This window comes from Schistocerca cancellata, chromosome 1 (assembly GCF_023864275.1).
Source record: "Schistocerca cancellata isolate TAMUIC-IGC-003103 chromosome 1, iqSchCanc2.1, whole genome shotgun sequence".
Classification (NCBI taxonomy): domain Eukaryota; kingdom Metazoa; phylum Arthropoda; class Insecta; order Orthoptera; family Acrididae; genus Schistocerca; species Schistocerca cancellata.
The window spans coordinates 724,084,176-724,108,370 of NC_064626.1; the positions used below are offsets into that span (position 1 = coordinate 724,084,176).

Sequence of the window (24,195 nt, forward strand, 5' to 3'; positions counted from 1 at the left end):
AGTGTGGGATGGTGATGGGTTCATTGTTAAAAAAATTTTCCAGACACTTGTTTTTCATTAACAGCCATATTTTGACAAAACTGACCTTTAACAAACAGGAATGTCATTAAAATTTACTGAAAGGTAAGTAAAAAAAGTATTAGAAATATCAAAACATCACCTTATTAAAACAAAACTAATCATAATATTTTATAATTGATCGCTTACTTTAATTTCATACAACTTAACTAACAGTATATTAACTGATAAAACAAAAAAGTTTGAGCATTAACTACAAACTGAAATGAAGTATGAAAACATACAAGTATTTACATAATAGTTCTGGTCCATTATGTTTGGAACGAAACTATTAAAAAAATTAAATACATAATGCTTGTTTTTGAGTACAGGTATCTATACATAGCTAAATTTAACACAATAGGTATTAACAGTAATTTTGAAACAACTTTCTATAAAATATACATTAACACTAACATGAGACAAAAATTAAGTTTTGAGTTGAAAGCAGTTTCCCAATAAATTGCCTTGGAACTTCACAGATTACATTTCAATAAAGCCGACTGGGTTTAGTTTACATCACTTTCATTAAGAATGTATGTTCTCCTTGTCGGAGTAAATGGATTTACTTTTGTGAGAACATCCACAACTGACACCCACAGGACATCTGCATGTGCAGGGTTGGAGACTGATTTAGCTGGTCCATATGGATGAAGAAAAGTTATTTTCACTTTATCAGGTTCTTTGTTTTTTTTTTTTTTCTAAAATTTACCCAATCCACCAGTTTCTGCCATATACAGTGGTGACATAGCCTGATACATCTTGTAACTTCAGTTTGTCTGGTGATGCAGTTACTTCCCTCTCCCAACTCTGCAAATCACATGAAAAGTATTTTGACTATTAATTTTGATGTAGTGTTGGGAATGAAAGCATGAAATTGCTGTGTTCCTTTGTTTGTCAATGCCTCTTCAAGCCGGCTTTTTAATAATATTTCTGAAGCAGCATAGTCTTCTTGAGTGGAATACGCAAAATCAACATTTGTGATATTATCTACTGCCCACTCAGATAGACCTCGTGAGGTTTGGATCTGATTTTGGTATGGCCTTTGCAAACTTGCACGAGCTGCCAGTCTCTTAACTGAACCCCCTACTCCATCACAAGGCCCTTTCCCATGTGCTGTGGCTGAAAAGTGCCACTCAGCTTTTATGTTGAAGTCTTCCTCGTGAAGGCAAAGGTTCAGGAAGTTTTTCTTATTTTTGAACTAAGCAGCAGAACTGTCAGAATAATAGTATATCTTTTTTGGAAGCTTTTGAAATTTATTTGTTAGATAAGAAATAAGCTTCTTTTGAAAGGGGTAAGCCGCAACTGTATTGTGCTCCAAGCAATCGGAAACACTGACAAAGCTCATATGCTCAATTTTGTCTTCCTGTTTGTAATATATAACAAAAGGATGAATGGTAATCTGTTGTCTTGTCCAGTGGTAACTCTGAGCTTCATCCCGTAGAACTATACTATAATTTTCCAAAAAATCATGTATGACAACAAGTTCAGATTCCATAAAATTTTCTCTTGTGGAGTTAAGGAATGTTCCTTGTTGCTTGGCAATGAAGTCATGCCGAATCAAAGGAGACATCTTACTACTAAATAAATCTATGAATTGTTCAGAAGTTTTCTGAACAATTTCCAGATTACAGTGGTCAACTGACATCCACTGTCGGAACTGAACTCGTTCAATTAAGTTTTCATCAAAGGAGTCTTGTAAAATTTTATGTATGACGGTTTCTCCTGGGCAATATTCACATTTCTTATGTGGCAATCAACCAATGATGGGTTGCAAACCATTTTTGCAGTGCACTGCTTATAATTGTTTAAGCTGCTGTTTGTTACTGTATTTAGGTTGGAATTTTCTATCATTAATTTTATGCAAAGTTGTTAAGGCTTTCATGGCCAATTGTTGACAAATTGCCTATTGGCTTCTGTCTCAGGTTCTTCGGCTGACATTCATCTAATGACTTTACTGACGTTTCGCCAGCACGAGTGGTTGGCATTGTCAAAGCTTCGCCCTTCATTGCCGGTGGTGAACTGGAGCTGAGCTCATGGCCATAGACTATATGTACCTGGCCCGCCAATGTCCGAGTGCTTCTCCATGGTCATTTCCGGTGTGGTTCTCCTCTTGCTACCTGCGATGGTCGTTCGCTGCAGTACAGGAAGCCAGAATCCATTTACCTTAAGGCTTTTCTCTTTCTTGTTGAAGCTGTTCGTGTGTTTTTGTATGTCTACAGCTTCTCTGAACAAGTGTATGTAATAGTGCTTCTCTACAAACAGAACTTCCGTGTTGGCGAATTTTATTACATGGTCAGTCTGACTCGGTGTGTGCTCTGCCACAGCCGATTTCTCCACCTGCCCCAACCTGTAATGTTACTTATGTTCTTTGATCCTGGTGTTGATTGATCGTCCAGTCATTCAGACATAAACTTTTCCGCATGTGCACGGTATACGGTACATTCCCTAGTCACAAGGGATGGCAAAAACCTAGGACACAGGGTGTATCGAAAACCGACACACACAGACCGATGCCTGCACAAACTATCAAACCACCACCCGAGCCAGAAAAGAGGAATGATTAATACGCTCGGAATGCAAGCAGGATGAATATGTGAGCCGCAGCACCTCAGATGCGAAATGCAACACCTGGAAAGTGTTCTGAGGAGCAGTGGGTACTCCACAAATTACATTTGAAGTATAACAGAGCTAAACACTCGGCAAAGTAAGGAATTAGATAAAGAAATGTCGGGTACGGCCTTTCTGTTATACATTCCTAGAGTGACGGACAGAATTGGTCATATATTGCGCAAACATGGCTTAAAGACGATTTTCAAACCGACAAGGAAGATCAAAGAGTGTCTTAGATCGGCAAAGGAGAAAAGGGACCCACTTGCAGTGTCGGGAATATACCGTATACCGTGCACATGCAGAAAAGTTTTTGTCAGAATGACTGGACGATCAATCAACACCAGAATCAAAGAACATAAGGCAACATTACAGGTTGGGGCAGGTGGAGAAATCGGCTGTGGTAGAGCACACACTGAGTCAGACCGACCATGTAATAAAATTCGCCGACACAGAAGTTCTGGCTGTAGAGAAGCACTATCACACGCGCTTGTTCAGAGAAGCTGTAGAAATACAAAAACACGCAAACAGCTTCAACAAGAAAGAGGAAAGCCTTAAGGTAAACAGATCCTGGCTTCTCGTACTGCAGCGAACGACCGTCGCATGTAACAAGAGGAGAACCACACCGGAAATGACCGCAGAGAAGCCTCCAGACATTGGCACACCTGGTACATATAGTCTGTGGCTACAGGCTCGGCTCCAGTTCACCACCAGCAATGGAGGGTGAAGCTTTGACAATGCCAGCCACTTGTGCTGGCGAAACATCAGTAAAATCATTATATGAATGTCGGCCGGAGAACCCAAGACAGAAGCCAATAGGCAGTTTGTAATTAATTTTATGTTTTGGTGAGTTGTGCACACACAGACAGTGTGTGTGCCACTCCATCCAACAGATACACAATGTTTCGGTCTCAACTCAACAAATTTAGAGAAATCTACTTTTATTTGAGGAAACTTGTCTTTAAAATGTTTGTAAGCTTCTTTAAGGTTACACAAAATAAGTCTTTTTGATATTTTTGTTTTACTTCCACTTGTTTCTGTAACTGTCACACAATCTTTAGTACCTGGCATTGCCCGGCCAACTTCATCATTTTCATAAAATGAATGTACAGTTTTGACAGTTTCTGTGGGTAAACACTTCCCTGGTGTTTGGTTTGGACCTTCCATGAATCATTTCTCTTTCAAAATTTCTTTAGGCTGCCGAACAATGTAATTAGGAGCATTAAATTCTCTCATTATTTTCCTAACACTCCACTTTTCAGGTAAACTTGTAAGAATCATTAGTTTTTTTTTTTTTTCTCTCTACATATAGAATTATTAAAGTTTATTTTGAGACTTTGAAGAATGGATTCATCAGTATCAGTAGCTGATGAAGACGTTTCAGCAGCAACAGAAGTTTACGTGTCACTGATGAGATTTTTTTCACTTTTGATTTGGCGTAACACCTAGATGTTACTTTTTTCTTATCAATTGGGGACTCACCTAGTTCTTGAAGTGATGTGTTAAGTGTTTGAACAACCACTGAAGATGCAGTGAAGTCAGGGTCTTGGTCTGGGATGATTATCTCTGATCCAGAAGAATCAACACTTTTATCACTGATGGACTCTGGTGTATTTTTCAATGTGTTACCTCTTTCCTACATCTATCACAAATCCTGCCACCACTAGGTATTTTGAAATAATTTGGTCATCCATGCTGTGCCATTTCTCAGTTTTTTTTTTTCTGTCTCTAATAAAATGATTTGACTTCTTCAATGGATTAGAACACTGCACTTTTACAGCACTGCACTTTTTACTTGGTTCCATATTGATACAAAAACCACTTATAAACTCTCCCTTGTAAACAAACTATTAAATATACTAGATACAAACTGGTCAACACAGAGGAAACAATTGATTTGCACTAAAACCGCCATAGGCACAGTAAGCCTTAGAAGGTATCAGTCTTACATCCACTCACCAATGGCTCCAGTCTCTGAATGATTGTACAGACATCAAGCACTGTGCTTGTTTCAACTTGTTCACAGCCTGCTGCATACATAGACAGGAACACAAGCATGCTCAGCCTTCATACAGTGGCTAAAGCCTGTGCTAATGAAATCTGCATTTTTGGAGCAGAAGTATTACATCAATAATCTACTACCAAGTTTCTCACACTTTATTTAAATCTTAGCTATAGGTACCACACTCAACATTTCGTTCTGCTAGTTAATAGACTATTAGTTTAAACTGTAAGAAACTAAAAAAATAAGCAATCAATTATAGAAAATGTTGTTTAGTTTTGTTTCAAGAAGGTGATATTTTGATATTTCTAGTACTTTTTTACTTACATTTCAGTATATTTTAATGAAATTCCTGTTTGTTAAAGGTCAATTTGATCCAACTATGGCTATTAATGAAAAACAAGAATCCGGAATAATTTTTTTTTACAATGAACCCATCATTATCCCACATTTATATTTTGCCATGTGATTTACAACGGTATGAAGTAGTTATGGCAATATTTTGAAAATTTTCAATTATGCACTTTTTGTAAAAAAAAAATTAAATCAAAATATTAATTATTATTTTGAAAAAGATTATTAATTAGAAGCTATGTTTTGTTGTATATCACTGGAAAGAGCATGAAAAATGCTGAAAAATGGCACCTTTCCCAGCTCTCTAGCTCAATTAGGGCGGCTCCTAGGCAATTTAAAAAAAAGTCTGTCCACACGTTTTTGGCCAGTTTTTGAAAAGTTTAAATGACCGTATTTCTGGAATGGTTTGAGGTAAAAACTTGAAATTTGGTATTTTTCTTAGTTTCAGCACCCACTATAAGTATACCAACTTTCAGCAAAATCTAAAAGGGTGAGGTCAAATTTTTATTTAAAGTGTGTTGATTTGACATGGAATGACCCAAGTGCAGCATGCAACAGAAAGGCCATCAACACCCTAAGTGCACTTGTATTGATTTGGGAATCTTGTAGAAGTGTAAGGGTCAATACCCAATTCTCTGCTTTCATGAAGGTTACAGAGATGTGATGCACTTTTCATGTAACAAATTAAATAAAATCTTATGATGTGTGACTTCGCATAGGAATACTCAACTGTTAAAAATACAGTATGTCACAGGTTGTTAGAGGAATTCAGGGAAGTGAGAATGAGATCACCGCTATTTGCAATGTATGTAAAAGCGTTATCAGCCAGTTTCAGTAGTTCATATGCAGTCAGAATCTCTGACTCTGAGATGCAACAACAGTAGAAAACTTGCCTAGTTCAGGGAGAATTGATTTCTGCTGCAGAAACTTACAGTTATCTCTAGATATAAGGAAATGTGCTGTAGTGTTCAAAGGTGTACAAACTTACAGGTAGGAGTGTTGTAAGTATATCAGAAGTTGTAAACCATTTGTCTCGGTCAGCTATCTTGGCGTGACCATCAAGAACAGTATAAAGGAATATGTTACAGTCACTAGTGAAAGCAGACATACAGTGCACTTTTATTTAATTGGATAGATAAAAAATCTACTCATTTAGTGCTGGCAGAACACACACATAAAAGACAGCTGTAAATGCAAGTTTTTGGAACCAGTCGCTCCTTCTCCAGCCAGATGGGTTGAAGGGGAAGGAAGAGGGGTGAAGGAAAAGGACTGGAGAGGTCTAGGAAAAGTGGTAAATTTCAGGAAATTCACCCAGAACCACGGGTCAGGGGAGACTTACTATACAGAATGAGAAGGAAAGATTGATTGTTGGGGACTGCATTGGATGAGATTTGAAAACCTGAAAGCTTAAAGGTGGAAGACTGGGTAATATGCAGACAGAGATTACTGCTTAAACATCATACATGAGTTAATAGTAGTCAAACACTATGTGCATTGTACATAACAGAGGTGGGAGGGAGGACAGTGAAAAATATATGTGAAAGACATTGAAACATACATAAAAATGATACAGAGTGAATCAAAGAATAGTTACAGTGAAGAAATGCTGAGACGGAAGAAATTAATGTAAATTAAGGCCCGGTGGGTGGCGAGAACCAAAGACATGTTGTAGTGCTTATTCCCACCTACAGAGTTGTAACTGGTGTCTGGCAGACGAATCCAGATGACGTGTGTGGTGAAACGTGCTGAGGTCATGAATGTCAGGTTGTAGAGCATGCTCTGCAACAGGATATTGCGAGTTGCCAGTATACATCCTCTGCCTACAATCATTAGCAAGACTACAGCCAAATTAGGATGAATGGGCATAGGCAGAGGGTGTAACTCGCAATATCTTGTTGAAGAGCATGCTCTACAACCTGACATTCGCGACCTCAGCACCTGTTTCACCACACACGTCACTGGATTCTGCCACCAGACACCAATTTCTCAGAGCTCCACAAGTGGGAATGAACGTTAAAACATGTCCTTGGTTCACGCCACTCACCTGGCCCTAATTTACATTAATTTTTTTTCCATCTCAGCATTTATTCACTGTAACTACTCTTTGCTTCACTCCATTTTAGTTTTCTATATCTTTCTTGTCTTTCCCGTCTATTTTTCACCACCCCCCTCCCACATCCATTATGTACAATGCACTTAGCTTGTCACTCCTATTAACTCATGCATGATGTTTAAGCAGTCATTTCTGTCTGCAAATTAACCAGTCTTCCATCTTTAAGCTCTTAGGTTTTCAAATCTCGTCTGATGCAGTCCCCAACAATCCGTCCTTCCTTGTCATCCCATATGCTAAGTCTCCCCTGACCTGTGGTTCTGGGTGACTTTCCAAAAATCTACCACTTTTCCTAGACCTCTCAAGTCCTTTTCCTTCACCTTTCTTCCTTCCCCTTCAACCCTTATGACTGAAGAAGGAACCACTGGCTCCGAATATAAACCAACAACAATCAAATTGATAGTGTAGGGAGGAGATTACATGAAAAGAAATCAGTAACTATGGAACCACATATTTTAGAACAAACAAATTCATTGATAAACAATGGGAAGTCCAGGTTGGAATAACAAGACTATGGAAAGGTTGGATTGCTTCTCACCATGTGGAGAAAGCATTGGCCACAGACAGACACAATGAAAAAAACTGCTAGAATATTAAAGCTTTCAAACAAAGTTCTCCTGCACTAGAAAATACATACACAAGTACAACTTACACAGACACAGCCACTGTCTCTGAGTGCAGTCACGGGTCAGGCTCTAGTGCTCTCAGACAGTGTGTGTGTGTGTGTGTGTGTGTGTGTGTGTGTGTGTGTGTGTGTGTGTGTTTTGTACTGCAGAACTGTAAAAGAAGGACTTTGGAAGCTTTAATATTTCGGTAATCTTTTTCATTGTCTCTGTCCACAGCTCACAACTCAGCACCTTCTCTGTACGGTGAGTGGCAATATATCCATTTCAAATTCATTATTAACCCATATTTTTAGTGAAATAATTATAGTAATTAATTCTTTGGCACATATCAAAGTGCCTTACCTGGTTGGAAAATAAATTGTATGTTAATTATTTCATGTGGGTCCCTCAATGCAGGTATATGTCTACTTTACATATATCTATGGAGAAGCAGAGTGATGTTCTGCCCCCTCTGAAAAGGAAGAGTTCTGTGCCAGCCAGTAGCATTCAATGTTTGTATTTTTACTCGTACACTCTACCGTCGTCTGTAGCTTCTGGGACACTCATTTTCACCTGTTTTATGCCACTGATTGTACATAATGTTATACCTATAGCAGTGGAGGCTGTTCTTGGCCATTAAGATTTCCCTTACAGCTTATCAACTCTTCACTCCTGTCCCTTCAGTGTGTTAGGTTTCATCAATGGCTCCCAGTTGCCATTTACCTTCACATACTGGAAGCATAATCTGCATCCAGTGACACTTCATGGAACACAACATTGCGGAGTGTGTGTAGCGAACTGTGTTTTAGCTGCACCTCACAGTGTCCAGTGACCTCATAACTTCCCACAAAATCATACAAATACACGAGTCTAACATTTTTTAGGGATACGAAATTGAAGGATAACATAGGCTCAGTTGTAGCTAAAGCAGATGGCAGATGTCAGTTCATTGACAGGATACTGGGGGAAAGCCATCAGACTACAAAAGGAATTGCTTATAAATAACTTGTACTTCCTGCCTTAGAATGTTGCTGAAGTGTATGGAACTCCTACCAAGTATGACTAATATAGGGTATTGAAGAAATACAAATAGGAGTGGCATGAACAGTCACAGGTTTACTTGACTGATGGAAAATTGTTACGGAAATAAAACTTGAAGATAAGACCCAGTTATCTTGGAAAAGCCTACCTATAAAGTTTTAAGACCCAGTATTAAGTGGAGAATGCTGAGATATTCTTCAGCACCCTACATATCACTCCTATAGGGACAAGGTACACTAATTATACTGCCCACAGAAGCATTTAAGCAGTCTTTCTTTCCACTATCTATACGTGATTTGAACAGGAAGAGACTCTAACGTTAATACAAGGCTAAGTGCCCTCTGCTATGCAGCCCACACTGGTTTGCAGAGTATTTATGTAGATGTAAACTAAACACTATTGTAAGAGTAAAAATGCGGCAGATACTGTAATAGTCGTTGGTTCCAGGTAGTAAAGGGATTTAGCAGTTGTTGAGGGAGAAATGGTAGATGACGATTTTATGGCTGTTTTGTCAAAGGATTTATGGAGAGGGGCTTATGGATACCTTGATGAACACAGACATCACAGAATTAATAGAACTTGTAGCCTATCTGACTATGAGAACTTCACTATACAAACTCCCAGCAATATCACCCCAAGAAACAGTATCGAGCCAAGCAGCATGCTCTTCTCCAACCCAGGTCACCAGCTTAGAAGAGGAAGTCGAGGAACCATGTACATTTCATTTCATTTTTACAAAAGTTCATTATTCACAAGAATCAACAGTGGTATGCTAGATTTTTCAAATGCATAAAGTTCCATGTATTAAATGTTAGGCTTATCATTGTTGGACATGGTCTAAGGTGCTTGCTTGTGTGAATGAATATATATGTTTGTGTTTATTTTTCTGGTGAAGACTTGGCCAAAAGCTAATGTGTAAGTGTCCTTTGGTAGTGTCTTTCTGCAAGTAAACATGTCATACTTATGGTAAGTAGCAATCTATCTTTTCCGTACCTGTTGGTGTTCCAACCTGGAGTTCCCATTGTATGATTCTATCATTAATAGCTATTCTCACAAAAAACAGATTTCTTCCAAATGGATTTATTTTCCAATTGCAACCTGAAGCACAATTGCATCTGAATCTGTCACATAGTCTTCTATAGATAGAGGTGATAAGTGTCAGACATCACAGAAAATGATACTCCAGAATTAAATATTGCCTTGATGGTTTGGTCTTTGGTGAGGCTGTCACTGCTTTCCATGGAGCACATTCATCTGTGGTAAGAAATAACTGTGGCACACTGGAGAGTGACATCAGAGTAGGGCAATGTAGTTAATTCCATGGATCAGCTGTAATCATATGCACTTTATTGCCACACATAGAATTGCTCTGTTGTATGATTTCATATGGCATAATAATCATTGAACACCCTCATTCTTTCTTTACAGCAAAATATGATGTGTCCAGGGCTTTCACAGTAGAAACAAACCCGTGTGTTGTCTTCTGTTCCTAAAATGTCCATTATTGTACACAGCAATCGAATTGACAAGTGAGCCAATTTTGTATGTGTCATTGAGAACATTGAATGGTGTCTGATGATTGTGACATAATTGCACGTTCTTTGACTCCATTCCTCAAATTGGCCTGCCATACAGAGATCTGTACCAACGATCAACAAACCACTTGTTGAATTAGTTCTGCTACCTCCTGACTGAATTTCAGCATTCAGTGGTGCTACTATTGGTAATTTGCTTTCAACAGTACCAGACATAATAAAACTCCATATCTCCTCATCTACAATTTGCCATATTAGCCATGGGAGGTCCTGATGGTCTTCCATGACTGCCATTGGTACAAAATTTAGAAGTCTGTTGAATGCCTTGTGTGCTACCTCGATGTACAAAGTCTATTTAGAAAATTCCAGAACATTTGTAATTTTGCACCAACAATGTGTTGAAGCGAAATGCAGTTGGCATCCCTGCACACCCCTGTGTTTACTGTGTAACTGCCGGAAATTTCATTGTTGATATGTCTGTTAGTTATTGTTCAGTGCGGTATTGAGTAAAATGCTGTGTTGCACAGTCTGCAAATTTCGAGACAGCAAAGTTAGAGGAGCAATGCATCTGCATTAAATTTTGCCGAAATTTTGCATACCAGTCAAAGACTCACAGTCCGAAAGACTGCAGAAGAATGCAACATTTCAGTTGGATCATGTCATGAAATCCTGACACAGCATCTTGGAAAGCATTGTGTTGCTGCCAAGTTCATCCCATGGCTCATGAGTCAAGACCAGAAAGATCTTCGCCTTACAATCCGTGAAGAACTTTTGGATCACGCGTATGAGAACGAGAATCATAACTGGTGATGAGATGTGGATCTATGGTTATGATGCTGAGACCAAGGTTCAATCTTCACATTGGGTTGGGAGAGGTTCTTCAAGACCAAAAAAAAGTACATTAGGTCAGGTCAAATGTCAAAGCCATGCTGATAGTTTTCTTTGACTTTGAAGGTTTAGTTCATCATGAATTTATGCCACAGGGATAAACTTTAAATCGATGGTACTATCAGGATTTGTTGTGACGCCTGCAAGAAAATGTGAGAAGGAAACAGCCTGAAATGTGGTGAGACAATTCATGGCTTTTGCATCATGATAGCACACCTGCTTATTCACCCCCTTGGTGTGTGACTATTGCACCAAAAAAAAAAAAGCATTGAAAGGATGAATATTCGCAATGATAGATGAGGTAAAAGATAATTCGCAGACGGCTCTTTACATGATATAGCAAGAGGCATGCCAAGACTGCTTCCAGAAGTGGAAACGGCATTGGGAGGAGTGTATCAATTGTGGAGGAGAGTATTCTTGTGTTAGGGTTACATCCTTCAAAGGAGCACTTGTTAGGTGTTCCCTGACACATGCTTCATTTCATGTGGAACTTTACCATTTTCTTCAAATTCGAGTACACTATATGATACAGCACTAAAATACTGGTGTGTCATCTCCCACTGGCACATGTATCCTCTGTTATTTTTTGACTATACAAACTTTCAGCCAATTGTCACCAAATGTTTTCTTAACTTTGGTGTAAGTTTATCCCAGATCTTGAGGTTTTCCTCATTTTTCTCAGACTACTGCTAGGCTGCTCTGTCCAAATAAAAGCAGATACGGGCAGTACTCATCTTGTTATCTTACCTTTGAAATTGGAATCCCTTTAGTCATTTTGTCGAGTCCTGGCCAGCATCTTTCAGAAACACTGCTGGACACCTGGTAGGTATCTGACTAACCTATGCTTTTGCATCCATTGGTACTATGATAGTGTGGACCATAGGAGAAGTGTACTATTTGTACTCAGGTTTCTGCCCATGAAAGTGACAGCATTTGTGTGGCATGATTGTGGAGCTATGGCAGTGTTAGTATGTGAGGCACACAATGTCTCCACCAATCGTGTCACGTTTATTGACAGTACACACTAAGCTGAACAACCTGCCTCGGCAGACAGTGATCCTGTTTATTCTTACTTAAAATGTTCTTGCAAATTCCTGTATTCCATAAATAAGTAAATCTCAGAATATTCCACAAATCATATATGTTAAATGACAAATTGCAGGAGGAAGGAATAAAAACTGTTCTGCACATCACTAGCCAACCACTACAGCTACTACACTAAGATGGATGACACGCAGCCCACAGCAGTATGAATTAACCATGAATACATAGGTTTGCCTGTGCAGTGCCTTGTCTGCTTCTTTTTCATCTTCTTCTCTTTCTCGAGTTACCTCTTTACCAAGTGTATAAAAACTTGCAAAATCAGTTCAAAACATACTGGACCAAATTCCAGATTTAACAGGTTAAAGAAAGAAAACCTAGAAAACATGTCAAAAGATAAATATTGTGAAATCAGATTCACATGAGATCAGTTTTTTGTTAAATGACCATCGGATGCTTAATGTATAAATATTTTGTGAGGCCTGAACTGCTACACTGAAAAATTCGTAAGTTGTGACTAGGGGCACATCAAAATAGTTCTGTGTTTTGAACCAACACTTACACAGCTCCACAGCCATGCAAACCTTACCCAACAAGACATAAACATCAAAAGACCATAACCCCTGCTCTGTGTGCATATATAGAACTTCTGTTTTGTGACCAACCATTGCAGCCAAGGGAGCATCTTAAAACTAGACCACCATTATAATGAGTACATATTTTACAATCTTTACATATTTCAGACATACATAATATACATTTCTAAACAATCTGCAGACATTCTGTCTGGATAGACACACGGGTTAGCATGCTGCTTCCAGGATTCGGGTAGGCATGCTGGTCCCGGATCGAATCCAGCTGTTGAATTAATAATGAGGGCCAGCATGCCAGCCAGCCTAATGTGGTTTTTGACAGTTTCCCATACCTGACTAGGCCAATACCAGGCTGGTACTCACCTTAGTTATATGATTTGCGAACACTTCAAAAACGTTCACACGCTTTTACATGGATAACACTACATGCAGGCAGTTGCATTACACAAATTCCATTGTGGGTGGAGGGGGGGGGGTGCAAAAGGAGTAATGATAAGAAGGGCATCTGGCCTCCCTGTAATATAAATGTTGCCAAATCTGATAATAACCATGCCAATCCCAAGCAGGTATACGGGGTAAAGACAAAAGAAAAAGAAGGAGATAATTTTCAGCCTGATAACGTTTTATTGCACATTAAATATTACAGCATAATCAACTTTTATTAATATTTTGTACATCTTAAGACAGAATGGAGAATGGCAAGAGGTGATCAGACTCGTGTCTTTATTCAGCTTGCCACTGCTACACTGTGCTACTCAGACATCTTAAAACCACTAACTTTTTAAGATTCTTACTAAAGAAACATAAAAAAATTAGGAGAACAGGATACATCATCCATGCTGATGCTAATCTATTATATATCAGGGGAGAAGTCTTTGTTTTGGCTCTGTTTCAATAAATATTAAATAAATTATTTGTAACAATTAGAGTTATTGTTCAATATTAAGATAAATACAGTCACTTTATAGCTTAACTCAAAGACCTACCCACCGACCTGTCACACACATATCTAGTGTGTCTGTAACTTATGTTACTGTTGTCATAAGCCAAACATTTTTGCACATAAGTGTTAATAACTTTGTTAGTATTTGGTTTATAGGTGTGGTAATAGTTTTATGAAATTCGTCTTTCTGTTGTTGTTTAAACTCTGTCATCAGATTTTTTTAGCTCGTTTGGAACTGGTTTTCAAGTTTTTAGTGAATATTCAATGCCTTTAGTTTTAGCACAGTCAGACCACAGTCACATTGCTCAGAATTCCCAGGTCTGTGATGGTACAGTTTATCTAAACAACACAGAAATTCCAAGTTGTGTCTGCCCAGCAGCTCACTGGATAGTGACCCTCACCTCCTCTCATGGCTTGTTGCAGTGACTCAGAGCACTTCCCAGTGCTCACTTACCTACCTGACATAGCTGCTGCATGGCAATTTGCCACCTACATTATGCTCAACGAAACCTACCATTTAATGTACGTATTGCTCAAGAAGTTACAGGTTCTTCCTGTAATATGGAGTTTTCCTGTTGTATTTCAAAGTTTAGATTCATCTCAAACAGTGACTACTAAATATCATTCTGAGTGTGTTCAGTTGCTTTCTTCAAAACTATTACAGTAATCTTCATACAACAAATATTTTACCCTCCATATTAAAGTTGAGAACCCTAAGAACAAGATTTGAATTCAGAATAAGAGCTAACAGCTCCAAATGAAAGGTCAAAATAATGGAATTAACTTATCTTTTTCATTCCTGGGATGATACACTACTGTAGCATTGCCCGGTGACTGACAGTTTTATGTAGGGAGACACATCACTCTGCTAGAGTTATGTGTAACACCACAATCCTAAGATACATAAGTTCGTAGAGGAATATCTTCTGTAAACTGCACTTTTTTGGAAAAAAGAAAGGGGGGAGAGGGGGGGGGGGGCAGCTGAAGAGACGATGTGACATTGTCAACAAACACTGTGTTTGTCCATGGATGCATCACTACTACCTGTAATGTGATGCCTGCTATAATGACAATTAGAGCGAGGGCATATTAAGTTAAAGTATTTGGTTTGTTTTTAGTACACTGTCGAAGGACTGAACAGGCTGGAAAGAAAATGCACTAGTCCCCTTACCGGGTGCTAAGAGATTTACATTGATTTAGCTGATCGTGAAAAGCTTGATAAGTCATGTTTTTTCTGCTCGTACATCAGTTCTTCTCTTGAACCTTGCAGACTGCATAGAATGAACTGCAAAAAGGGGAAGAGGTCATAAGATATTGCACTATTTTGTGAAAACACCTAAATTTATTATATTTCATACTGCATGAGCTCTTTCAATATACATTACTTGTAGAAATCACCTCTTTTTTTAGGATTTCACATCTCATTCAGTAAGAACAGAAACCTTATAGGATCATTTTGTTGTCTGTCTGTCCTTCTGTTAAGATTTCTTTTTCACGGAAACAGGTAGAAGTATCAAACTGAAATTTCTGTCAAATACTAAGGTCTGTGTTCCGTTGGCAGTGTAAAAAATTTAAGTTTCTATGTCAATGCAGTAAAAATATATGATATGACCATTTATGTCACACATCTTGATACTTAAAACTCACTAATCAATATCTACAGGACATGTCCTGTTGACTGAGGATCATGAAATTTAGCAAGAAACAATGTTCCACAGTACAGGTAAAGGAAAAACTTAAAAAATCATTAATTTGTAATTATGTCACATTAAGAAAACATTTTTTTCTCGTTTCTTATCTGTTTGTCTGCCTGCTTGCCTGTTAAGACACCATTTTTCCAGGAACCAGTTGAGGTATCAAGTTGAAATTTATATCAAATACTGAGGTCTGTGGTCACTTGGCAGTGCAAAAATTTCAAGCTTCTAAGTCAGTGCAATCAAAATATACTACTGTACCATTTATATCACAATTTTTTTGGTACTTGCAAACTCACTCATCAGAATCTATAGATGAACTATCTGTATCTTTCTATATACATAATTAAGTTTGTACGGAACCCTCAGAGCATTAGTACTACTAACACTTTCTGATGAGAAAGATGGTTTGTTACAGAAACCTTCACAGTTCTTCAGATTTGCATTTGATCAAACTTTTAAAGAACTCCTCAATAATATTTGCCAAACACAAAAAATTATATGTTTCTCCACAGACCAGTTCTAATTAAAAGTACTCTTGATTTTGAGAGCATATCGTTTGTATTGTGATATTTCATAGTGGTGCTGCATTTATTATCAGTCTTTCATCCACAAATATTTTATTTATTTTTCTTTTATAGCTTCTCTCCACAAACACAACTGTTATTCCTGTTGTTCTCCCATTTTCTGTCCTCTGGTACAATTGCTGGCACTGATATGTAGAAGATCAGTAATCCTTCATATGCTGGAGGTGACATACAGAAAGCATTGTACACAAGCAAGGAGATTTTGTTAGGGATGAGCTGATGATTGATACTGTAGTGTACCAACCATATTAGTTCAGAAACATGCAGAGTTGGAAACGGATTGCAGCAGTGCCAGCCACAGACAAGCGCCGGTGTTATGCTTTACAAAATGTAACATAGCCGTCACAATGTTGTGAGGTGAGCTAGCCTGGAAAGGCGTGGAAACTGTTGACACAGCAGTACCTATGCAGTTGAAGGTGAAGAGTTTTGACATCGGCAGCTGCAGAAATGTTTAGTACACATGCTGTAAGGCACAGCAAAGCCCAAACAAGCACAGCTCGAAAGTGCATAAATACTTAGCCATTCTGTACTAAAGTCACTTGGGTTAGTATCACAGCTCTGCAACAACAGAGCTGTGATGCTAGGGGCACCATCTGGAATGCTGTTCATGGAACACAGTTTAACTCTGTGAAAGGCAGTCTATCCTGATAGTATAGGAGCCGTAGCCACCATCTCTCCAGTCCAGCCCCGGTCCTGGGAAGCAGCTTGCCAATCATCCTTATGGAGCAGTGGGTCACAGCCATTATGTCACCTGCCCGTTGCCTGCTGGACAGCACCAAGGTGAGTCACACCAACACACTTGCAGCCATAACTGGCCACCGGGACCAGAGTCACTACTAGCAGAGACTGTTACATCACGCACCACTGCTCGGCTGGTGCCATTCCCTGATGACACTGCTCATGACATGCATAAACAGGAAGCTGCTGGATGCCTCAGTGATGTAATTATTGATGTTTCAAAGCGAGTGCTGAGAAGGGCAAACCTTTGGCAGAATCAGGGACGCAAGGAGTATTGGAACCAGAAGCAGTTCATATATTGTTGGATAAAGTAGTGCAACTGATAGCAAATAAAATGGAGTTACATAGTCTGGTACAAGCACAGTTGCCACAGTGAAATATGGATTTGGCAGCCACAAGTTTAGTAGTTCCTTTCTCTAGTAAATCAACAGAGGGTGTGCAAGTGCTTGTGGAGGATCTCAGGAATTTGACAGAAATGGAAGAGTGGTCTGATGCAGAACTTTTTACAATAGTACAATTAAGATTAATTGGGGGAGTGGAAGCTTATGCAGGTTATATGGAGGGTCTCAAGGGAGCTGGAACATTTGAGGAATTTAGAAAGAGGTTAGTTCACAGGCATACAATGCAAAACAGTGCAGACTTTTAGAGAACAGTTGGGCATTGTAATGAAGAAGCATATGGAATCAGTACAAGAATTTGTGGCTATGATAAGAAAGATTAATGACTCTACTTAAGGGTTGAGGCATAAAGTAATTTTACAAGGGGCTTGATACATTTGTAAGCAGGTTGCCTTCGGAAATGCCAAGGAGATTTCGGACGGGCTCCAATTAATTGGAGATTGGCAGTAGAATGCGAGAAAATGACACGTCCAGTGGACTGCGTGCTGGACGGACAGTGTTTTCAGCAAACATAAGGTGTTATGGATGTGAAAAGATGGGGCATGTGCGGAAGCATAGTCACTGACCACAGGACAGTGGAAGTAGAAATAGAGACCAGCATAATGGAAACTCTAGTTTCAGAGGTAGAGGACCGGGAAAGAGACAGACGTTAAATGCCAATGGGAGTCTGAAGTTCACCTATGGGCACTCGCAGTAAAATTAAGTGCTGTGAAATTATATGCCAAGGTGGATTGTGGAGTCAGAGGAATAGCAGGGAAGAAGAATTGCAGGATATTGGACAAGGGTGAATGTGTTGGCTGCCATTGGATATCTGGTGGAACATAGCAAGTGAACCCACCACATCATAGATTGCAGTATGGATTTCTGCCTAGGTGTGGTTCAGTTCAGATAATATGTAGAGATTGTGCCATGCATGAGAAATGCTTTGGATTAATGTTGCGTCTGACTTACTGTTAAGTATGTTGTGTGTGGTGGAACTGTTGAAAGTAAATGAAGTATTGAATCAGGTAGGTTGCTTAGTGAAAAGAAGTGTTTTACATGTACAGGAGATAGATGATGTTAAAAAATGGTACCTATTTTGTGGATAATTTCAGTGCCAATGATTTAAAGTTGAAAAGAGGTGGTTGAGCACCAAATGGATATCCTGGTGCAGGAAGAGTGGAACACAAGGGGTGGCGGCCTTGGACAGTCACCAAATACCATTGAAACTGCATTGAGGAAAGTGAAGCACCCAAAATGGAGTGATACGTAGTGAATGGAAGAATTATTCTTGAAATTCAGGGCTTTGTTGTTTCTAAAAGGGCCGCAGCCATTGACACATATTACACAGCATTGGATGCCAACAGGAAATGAATCACCAGTTTACTGCAAACCATACAGTGTCACTAGCTACTTGCAGCGGATTCGTGAAATTATTGAGGAAAGTAATAGCCCATGGTGGCCAGAAATGTTATTGTGCTGAAGCAATAAGCAGCTGGACCACAAAAATTAGGTTTTGTTGCAATTATTAACATCTGATTTCCAAGGCTATGACGAATGACTACCCATTGCCAAAAATTACAGAAACCATAAACTAGTTAGGCCATTGCAAGTACACTGACAGAAAAAGAGAGATAACATCAAGAATGTGACATAAACAGAAGTTGGTAGGCATGTTCCTACGTCTGAAAGATGATGTCATTGAGATTTTGCACTGGTCAGATAAGAGTGGCACTAGTAGTGCCACTAGGAGGATGCAAAACGGATTGCTTTAAGTATACATTGTAACGATCATGAGTTATCTTTGAGATTCGATGCAGTGAGTTGACGTTAGTCAAAAATGCCTTTAAGTCAACAAAGACGCCATTATCAACACCTTGCTGAGTTTTAACGAGGTTATGTTGTAGGGCTATGAGTAGCTGCATATTGCTGCTGCGATATTGCAGAAAGTTGTCGCAGGAATGTACCCACTGTACAGATTGCTGACAGTGGTGATCATGAGACTGTATGGTCGCAGGAAGACCAGGCTACAGATGGCCACATGGCACAACCGAGAAGGAAGAACATCTTGTTTGGCGAATGGCTCTGGTGCATCATACTGCTTCTGCAGCAGCAATTTGAGCAGCAGTTGGCACTACAGTGACAAAGAACTGTTACAAATCAATTATTTCCAGGACAACTATGTGCCAGACACCCTGCAGTATGTGTTCCACTGACCCCAAGCCATTGCTGTTTGCTACTTCAGTGGTGTCAAGTGTGAGCTCTTGGAGGCAGGATAGAGATCTGCTGTGTTTTCTGACAAAAGCTGGTTCTGCCTCGGTGCCAATGAGGGTGTGTGTTGGTTAGGAGTGGGCCAGTTGAGGGCATGCAACCAACCTGTCTATATGCTAGACACAATGGGAGGGTGCGATTTCATATGACAGCACAATCACTCTCGTGGTTATCCCATGCATTCTGACTTCAAATTTGTACATCAGTCTGCTGATTTGATCTGTTGTGCTGCCATTCATGGACAGCATTCCAGGGAGTATTTTCCAATCGGATTGCCCACATACCACAGTTGTATCCCAACATGCTCTATAGAGTGTCAACATGTGTCTTGGCCTACTCAAGCACCAGATACTGAGCCCACATGGGACATCATCGTACGATATCTCCAGTGTCATCCACAAACAGCATTAACCATGTGTGAAACTTCATCCCACAAGCTGACATCTGGCATCTATAAAACATAATACATGGATATTTGCATGCTTGCATTTAAATTTCTGCTGTTACACAGGTTATTAATGTACCAGCATTTCACATTTGCAGTGGCTTATCTCGCGCTTACATTAACCTGTGATGTTGCAGTGTTAATCACTTAAACATGTTACCTAGACAAATGTATTCAGGAATTTAATCACTCTACGGTAATTATTTTTTGGTTTTGCGATTTTTTTCTCTCAGAATATTTTTCAGCGGTGGATGTAAGGAGTGGCTGTCGTCAGCTAGATGTTGCTTGAGAGGCCTAACCAAAAACAGCACTTTCTTCACTGAGGGGACGCATTTCAGATTGAAAAATGCACCTGTGACATTTCAAAGGGCATCGGACAGAGTTCTCAGAGGATTGAAACCATGTCAGTGCATGCTATATCTTGATGAACAATCATCTTTGCGACTGATATGGAGCAGAATGGAAGGAAGTATTCCTTAGACTGAGAGAGAGAAATTTAATGTTGATTAAGGAGAAGTCACCCCCATGAACCATGGACCTTGCCGTTGGTGGGGAGGCTTGCGTGCCTCAGCGATACAGATGGCCGTACCGTAGGTGCAACCACAACGGAGGGGTATCTGTTGAGAGGCCAGACAAACATGTGGTTCCTGAAGAGGGGCAGCAGCCTTTTCAGTAGTTGCAGGGGCAACAGTCTGGATGATTGACTGATCTGGCCTTGTAACATTAACCAAAACGGCCTTGCTGTGCTGGTACTGTGAACGGCTGAAAGCAAGGGGAAACTACAGCCGTAATTTTTCCCGAGGACATGCAGCTCTACTGTATGATTAAATGATGATGGCGTCCTCTTGGGTAAAATATTCCGGAGGTAAAATAGTCCCCCATTCGGATCTCCGGGCGGGGACTACTCAAGAGGACGTCATTATCAGGAGAAAGAAAACTGGCGTTCTACGGATCGGAGCGTGGAATGTCAGATCACTTAATCGGGCAGGTAGGTTAGAAAATTTAAAAAGGGAGATGGATAGGTTAAAGTTAGATATAGTGGGAATTAGTGAAGTTCGTTGGCAGGAGGAACAAGACTTTTGGTCAGGTGATTACAGGGTTATAAATACAAAATCAAATAGGGGTAATGCAGGAGTAGGTTTAATAATGAATAAAAAAATAGGAGTGCGGGTTAGCTACTACAAACAGCATAGTGAACGCATTATTGTGGCCAAGATAGACACAAAGCCCATGCCTACGACAGTAGTACAAGTTTATATGCCAACTAGCTCTGCAGATGATGAAGAAATAGATGAAATGTATGACGAGATAAAAGAAATTATTCAGGTAGTGAAGGGAGACGAAAATTTAATAGTGATGGGTGACTGGAATTCGTCAGTAGGAAAAGGGAGAGAAGGAAGCATAGTAGGTGAATATGGATTGGGGGGAAGGAATGAAAGAGGAAGCCGCCTTGTAGAATTTTGCACAGAGCATAACTTAATCATAGCTAACACTTGGTTCAAGAATCATGAAAGGAGGCTGTATACATGGAAGAAGCCTGGAGATACTGACAGGTTTCAGATAGATTATATAATGGTAAGACAGAGATTTAGGAACCAGGTATTAAATTGTAAGACATTTCCTGGGGCAGATGTAGATTCTGACCACAATCTATTGGTTATGAACTGCAGATTGAAACTGAAGAAACTGCAAAAAGGTGGGAATTTAAGGAGATGGGACCTGGATAAACTGAAAGAACCAGAGGTTGTAGAGAGTTTCAGGGAGAGCATTAGGGAACAATTGACAGGAATGGGGGAAAGAAATACAGTAGAAGAAGAATGGGTAGCTCTGAGGGATGTAGTGGTGAAGGCAGCAGACGATCAAGTAGGTAAAAAGACGCGGGCTAATAGGAATCCTTGGGTAACAGAAGAAATATTGAATATAATTGATGAAAGGAGAAAATATAAAAATGCAGTAAATGAAGCAGGCAAAAAGGAATATAAACGTCTCAAAAATGAAATCGACAGGAAATGCAAAATGGCTAAGCAGGGATGGCTAGAGGACAAATGTAAGGATGTAGAGGCTTGTCTCACTAGGGGTAAGATAGATACTGCCTACAGGAAAATTAAAGAGACCTTTGGAGAGAAGAGAACCACTTGTATGAATATCAAGAGCTCAGATGGCAACCCAGTTCTAAGCAAAGAAGGGAAAGCAGGAAGGTGGAAGGAGTATATATAGGGTTTATACAAGGGCGATGTACTTGAGGACAATATTATGGAAATGGAAGAGGATGTAGATGAAGATGAAATGGGAGATAAGATACTGCGTGAAGAGTTTGACAGAGCACTGAAAGACCTGAGTCAAAACAAGGCCCCGGGAGTAGACAACATTCCATTAGAACTACTGATGGCCTCAGGAGAGCCAGTCATGACAAAACTCTACCATCTGGTGAGCAAGATGTATGAGACAGGCGAAATACCCTCAGACTTTAAGAAGAATATAATAATTCCGATCCCAAAGAAAGCAGGCGTTGACAGATGTGAAAGTTACCGAACTATCAGTTTAATAAGTCACAGCTGCAAAATACTAACGCGAATTCTTTACAGACGAATGGAAAAAATGGTAGAAGCCGACCTCGGGGAGGATCAGTTTGGATTCCGTAGAAATGTTGGAACACGTGAGGCAATACTGACCTTACGACTTATCTTGGAAGAAAGATTAAGAAAAGGCAAACCTACGTTTCTAGCATTTGTAGACTTAGAGAAAGCTTTTGACAATGTTGACTGGAATACTCTCTTTCAAATTCTGAAGGTGGCAGGGGTAAAATACAGGGAGCGAAAGGCTATTTACAATTTGTACAGAAACCAGATGGCAGTTATAAGAGTCGAGGGGCATGAAAGGGAAGCAGTGGTTGGGAAAGGAGTGAGACAGGGTTGTAGCCTCTCCCCGATGTTATTCAATCTGTATATTGAGCAAGCAGTAAAGGAAACAAAAGAAAAATTCGGAGTAGGTATTAAAATTCATGGAGAAGAAGAAAAAACTTTGAGGTTCGCCGATGACATTGTAATTCTGTCAGAGACAGCAAAGGACTTGGAAGAGCAGTTGAACGGAATGGACAGTGTCTTGAAAGGAGGATATAAGATGAACATCAGCAAAAGCAAAACGAGGATAATGGAATGTAGTCAAATTAAGTCGGGTGATGCTGAGGGAATTAGATTAGGAAATGAGACACTTAAAGTAGTAAAAGAGTTTTGCTATTTGGGGAGTAAAATAGCCGATGATGGTCGAAGTAGAGAGGATATAAAATGTAGACTGGCAATGGCAAGGAAAGCGTTTCTCAAGAAGAGAAATTTGTTAACATCGAATATAGATTTAGGTGTCAGGAAGTCGTTTCTGAAAGTATTTGTATGGAGTGTAGCCATGTATGGAAGTGAGACATGGACGATAACTAGTTTGGACAAGAAGAGAATAGAAGCTTTCGAAATGTGGTGCTACAGAAGAATGCTGAAGATAAGGTGGGTAGATCACGTAACTAATGAGGAGGTATTGAATAGGATTGGGGAGAAGAGAAGTTTGTGGCACAACTTGACTAGAAGAAGGGATCGGTTGGTAGGACATGTTCTGAGGCATCGAGGGATCACAAATTTAGCATTGGAGGGCAGCGTGGAGGGTAAAAATCGTAGAGGGAGACCAAGAGATCAATACACTAAGCAGGTTCAGAAGGATGTAGGTTGCAGTGGGTACTGGGAGATGAAGAAGCTTGCACAGGATAGAGTGGCATGGAGAGCTGCATCAAACCAGTCTCAGGACTGAAGACCACAACAACAACAACAAGGAGAAGTATAATTTTGTGTGAAAGAGTTGGTGTACCTTGGTCACATAATTAGTAAGGAAGGGGGCAAGGACAGACTTGAGGTTGGTTAAAGCCATATTTGACTTTTCTGTACATGAATCAGTGGAGCCACTACAATCATTTCTTGGAGTCACAAACTCTTACAGGAGTTTTGTAAAAGGATTTGCGTATGTCACCAGACCATTGATGCAATTGCTAAAGAAATGTTCAAAATTTATTTGATCAGAGGATTGTCAACATGCTTTTGAGAAACTGAAAGAAGCTTTAATATCGAGTCCAATCTAGATGTTTCCAAATTTCAATAAGAAATTTATTCTGTTATGCAATGCTTCCAACCATGCTCTTGGTTGTGTGTTGTCTCAAGAAATGGAGGAAATAGAACAGCTGGTACCCTATGATTCAAGGCAAATGAAATCAGCAGAGAAGAATTACTCCATGATGGAAAGGGAATATTGAGCCTTATCTATGGGGT

At 39.6% G+C, this 24,195-nt stretch overlaps 1 protein-coding gene across 4 annotated transcripts in view; it reads left to right on the forward strand.

Annotated features, from left to right (window-relative positions):
- LOC126185119 (coiled-coil-helix-coiled-coil-helix domain-containing protein 1) overlaps positions 1-24,195 on the forward strand; it is a 79,722-nt gene that overhangs the window by 6,007 nt on the left and 49,520 nt on the right. Inside the window, exon 2 of one of the 4 annotated variants that reach the window (XM_049927965.1) lies at positions 7,976-8,002. The exons of the other annotated variants lie outside the window; for them this stretch is intronic. The gene's annotated coding sequence lies outside the window, so the exon portion shown is untranslated. The remainder of the gene's footprint in view (positions 1-7,975; positions 8,003-24,195) is intronic. 4 annotated transcript variants of the gene reach the window in all.